This window comes from Limulus polyphemus, unplaced genomic scaffold (assembly GCF_000517525.1).
Source record: "Limulus polyphemus unplaced genomic scaffold, Limulus_polyphemus-2.1.2 Scaffold325, whole genome shotgun sequence".
Lineage (NCBI taxonomy): Eukaryota > Metazoa > Arthropoda > Merostomata > Xiphosura > Limulidae > Limulus > Limulus polyphemus.
In genome coordinates this window covers 126,059-131,420 of record NW_013665935.1, presented here as the reverse complement: position 1 = coordinate 131,420, position 5,362 = coordinate 126,059, and positions in this window count along the sequence as shown.

Here is a 5,362-nt window from a genome sequence, read left to right as displayed (position 1 = left end):
CTACATGTGAATGTGTGTGATATTATACAAAATAGTAACATCTCTACACGTGAATGTGTGTGATAATATTCAAAATAGCAACATCTCTACATGTGAATGTGTGTGATATTATACAAAATAGCAACATCTCTACACGTGAATGTGTGTGATAATATTCAAAATAGCAACATCTCTACACGTGAATGTGTGTGATAATATTTTTCATTTTCCAAAGAAAATAATCAGAAAATGTCTTCTGCGGTTCGAACTGTTGCTGCTATATGTTTCCCAGTTTTAGGGATATATATGTGTTTTGGACGCGTGCACATGAATGAAGGAATCCCAGCCCACCTCACCGCAGGCCCGGTCTTTGATCACTGCATGTATTTAGGGAACCCAGGGGGATGCACGTGCCTTTGTGGAAAGTACACAATAGGGGTTGATTGAAGTACGTGCATGTTTGTTTGGTAGATAGACATGGTAGGTTCTAGTGATACTAACGTAACACTAATCGGTTGTAGTAGTTGGACATTCTTATAGTCTTATATTTGAAACTAAATATACTATGAACAATTGAAATACGTTTTCCTACCTCATTACATTAAACGAAACTATCTTATCGACTTTAACACATATAAATACGTGTGGTGTTTAGTTAAAACACCATTTTGTTGAGCTAAAATGAGAAACTGTATACGAAGAACTTAAGCAAATGAATATACATAATTATAACTCATTGTAACTCATAGCAGTATACGAAGTTTTGAATATACATTTTTTTTCTTATCCACCGCTAAAGAAAACTAAACCAAAGCTATGGACAAAATGACCAAATCACTTTCAGTCGTTTTTCGTGGGTAGTTTATGTTCCTTCGTTCTACTTTGTATGTTTATCAACATATATATATATATATACACAGTATAATATACTACCCGGTACTTTGTATGTATACCAACATATATATATATACAGTATAATATATTACCCGGTACTCATTACCTCTTGACTATTATGGTGATTACAAACAATATTTTTAACATACTTTTTCCAACCATATGTATTATTTTCTGGTGTCTCGATATATTGCTAGTGGACAATAGCAGCTTTTCGCACGGCCCATTGAAAGAAGGAGGACACGAAGTCTACGAACATTATCTATTGTTTGTCTGTGTTTAGCGAGTTGTAGTTCTTTGACCAGTTCTTCACGTTCTTTTTGGATAGAACTGTCAAGGCTCATTTATTATTTCTGTAGCTGTCCGAGATCCAGAAAAGCGGTCTTTTACACGTGATTCTGTATCGTAATCCAAGTTACCACAAATGGGCGGAGGGAAATAGCGGATTAAAAGGCCGACTGCAGTAGCTATAAATGTGAAGAAAGAAACGTTCTTTTCCCCTTTTGTATTTCAATACCTTTTCGTTATTTCGTTTGCAGGAATAACAGTTTTGTTGCATGCGCCGAAAGCTGGTTTCCAATTTGAAAATATTCAAGGGGCAATTTCAATAGGCGAACGAACAACTAAACGAACCACGGATTTCGGGTAACACTAAAAATATTTCAAAAAGGAAAAAAATAAGGAAAGAAAGTGAATAAGAAAGTGCGGATATCCGAGTAAAGAATATTTACTACTAACAGTTGAAATACACAGCTTTAAATATGGCAAGATTAACATATTTTATATCGGCTTAAAAAAGGTATACTATTGAAGGGTAGTGTTTTAGAAACCATTATAAATGATAGAAATAACAAATAAGTAAAATCCAAAAATACGTAAAACAATAACAACAAATTATATTAGAAACAAAACATTATCGTATTTTAAAACCACTTGGTAACAGTATACTATTTGTTTCCCGCTTCCCCCGCACTTAATGGCTTGTGCAACAGTGACAAGACAAGATCCATTACAAATTACTAAACTTTAACTCAGTAATAGTTTAAGGAATAAAGACATATTTTTTGAAGGCAAATGAGGATAAAATTTCGAATCCAAACTTGCTTAGTATGAATTATGGAACAGGGTATTAAAGATCCTATTAGTAAAATAATTAAATTATTTTTGGAAATATTCCTCTATTACTGAAGACAAACATACCCCCCCCCCCCTCTACCAATAAAACACCGACAAAATTAACACATCTGTTTCTGGTAAAACTGTCACAGAATTGTGTTTTAAATACAAGTTCTGTGTTGGTTTAAGCACAAACTTACACAGTGGGCTATTTGCACTGTGCCCACCACGAATATTGATGACTCGCTTTTGAGCGGTATAACCCCCTCAAGATTACCGTTTCTCCGCGAAAAACAAAAACAGTTTGAAAGTGAATTTCGTGATTTGTTGAAAAACGACAGTCCTTTAGAAGAAAGTACTAAATAAAATCACTGTAAACTTAATGAGATTTATAATATCAATTTTAACACATAAAGTGGAGATTTAAATATGATTCAATATTGGTGTTTGCAAGTAATATAATTATAAGTTATATATATAAAATATTTATATTGCAAAATATGAAGAGCGAACATAATTTCAAGCACTTCGTACCGGAAATGGCGGATGTGTGTGTGCTTTTTCTTTCTTCGAGTTTTATATAATAGGTAATACTAAGAGAATGTAGCATGCGCTTTCTTTAAAATTCTGTTGGTACTGGTGCAATAGTTTGCAAGTTATGTATTTTTATGCAAATGAAGAAGAAGCAATAACTGCAAGATTCTGCTTAGGTAAAGATAAAAAAAATATGTAAAGAAAGTCTTAGGATGGTTGATAACATAATTGCTTATTACAACAGTGTTACTATTTTAACTGATGCAATATATTTTATCTTTCGGATGATTTTCTTACAACATGGAGGATTTTTGAATGAAACGCATGAATTAATACACTTGGCCTATCCTTCAAAATATGACCCTTCTTACTTCTGGGTTATGGTCAGTGACCAGAAGGTAATGACGAGGTTATATTTCTTTTTTTCTTCATTAAATTCTCAACAATAGCTTCAAGCGTTTTGTCACTTTGTTATCTGTAAGATTCTAGAGGACCTGCTCCCCATTGGCTCAGCGGTAAGTCTGAAGGCTTATAACTCTAAAAAACGGGTCTCGATACCCGCAGTGGACACAGGACAGAAGCCCATTGTGTAGCTTTGTGCTCAACAACAAACAAAAACCGTGAATTCTGAACAAGTAGAGCTAATATATGTTTTGTTTCATGTATTATGTTTAACAGCACCTTGTGTAAGAAAACACGAGTTAATATAGTACTGTGAATGTACTAATGAAATGTTATTTTTTCTAGGACAGTCAAAGTTTCTTACCACGAAATGATATTATTTTGAAACAAAGATGTAAATCAGTATATTTTACTTTTTTAACTGATTTTGTTGCTAAAACAATCCTAAGACTAGAGTTAACTCAAAAGGAATGAATGTAAATTAAAAGGATTATATTTGTATCTTGTCCCCCCCCCAGTGGCACAGCAGTATTTCTGCGGACTTACAACGCTAGAAACCGGGTTTCGATACCCGTGGTGGGCAGAGCACAGATAGGCCATTGTGTAGCTTTGTGCTTAACAACAACAACAACAATTTGTATCTTGTATTTCAAATAGCAGGAGCACTTTGAACAATTTAATTTAAATTATTGAAAGGAGTACACGGAAGTTCTAAAATCAAGAGAAGAAATCGTTTTTATAAGCGTTCTATCTCAGCAAAAACAATTAGAAGTTTCTTTATATTACTTATATTTATTTCCAGTGCCTTGTAATATTTGGATCCAAAAGTATTTTTGACTTGACCACAGCGAGAAGGTATTACATATTTTAAAGGATAGTTAAAAAAATGAAGCCTGTCTTTTTATTATTCGCGTAATTATTGTTGATTTACATAAGAAACTATGAAATAAATATACGAAGCAAAAAATAAATATATATAATGTTAATCAAGTTGCAAGTAATGTTTTCAAGAGAAAAACAGAATTAAAATATTTAACCTGAATGGTACGTTATGCGCACGTGGATATTTTAGGCCTTGTTAGAGATTCCTGGGATTCGAATGTAGTTGTCCCTAATTTTGAACTATTAATTGGAGGGAATGAAACCAGTCAGCAACACTTGCAGCAACGAAAGCTTTGTCAGGCTTTGAACTTAATAACGGTGTTGACAATAGCTTAATTAATTTTACCTAAATTGTATTCTAACAAATGGATATAACGAACAAATATTCTGGCAATTCATTAAAACTTTCTTAAATGATCACGACCTAGCCTTAGCAGGTACCACCATCCACTGGTATTAAACGGACCCTGTTTGTTTGTTGTTAAGCCCAAAACTACACAATGAGCTATCTGTGCTGTGCCCACCACGGGTATCGAAACCCGGTTTTTAACATTATAAAACCACAGACTTGCCGCTGAGCCAGTGGGGGAAGCGGATCCTGATTAAAATGTCCCTCTCTAACTCCTATATGTAAATATTCAAATTCCAGGCTGGGATATTTAAAGATTATACTTTGAAACTACTTACTTATTTCTAAAATTTACACCACTAATTCCATTCTCAATCTTTAAGGTATAACATCGTTCAACAGGGACTATACCCTTCGAAAACAAGATATTTTGAATGGTGCATTTTTAAGTACTTTTGGGATTAAAATAGTTATTTTCACGAAAAAAATCAATTAAGGGATAAGTTTTTTCTGAACAACTTACAAGTTACAATTAAAAACCAACAGAAGATAGGTTCCTTCTTTAACCGTTTCAATACTTCCAATAATTTTATTTTGAAAATGATAGTAAAAAGTTAATTAGTCAAAGTTCAAAGAGCAGTTTATTCCTTTTGTTCCTTCGCAAACTTTCAACCTTACATCTTACATCTCTTACCTTTTTCAGGTCAACAGTGGTGAGAAAAGTTGTTTTATGACGCCACCTTTCTAAGCATGCATTTTCTTGAACCGCCTCAGCACCTCGTGTAACCTATTTGTGTATATACTGTACATATAATTTTCCCATGCTAATTGTTGTTACTGTATTACTTAATAGTAGTACCAATTGTACGGCAGTAAAAGCTTCTTTATTATTAAATTTGTACTTTCAGGTTTACTTTATATGCTCCTATAGTCGTAGTTGTGAACTCCCCCCCCCCCCTACTGACTCTGCTGCTCCTCTTGGGGGCGCGCCCAACAGTTTGCACACCACGGGCCTGGAGGATAATGTGTAAAGATTCAACATGGTAGAACTGGCGAGATGTCGTTAATGGCGCTCCACGCTTTATAATCTGTGGTCAACAGTTAAAAACTATATTAAAATCCTTATTCTCAATTGCCAGTCAATATTCTTTAATCAGTTTACTCTCAACATTTTAGACAACAACGGTTTGTTTGTTTGTTTGTTTG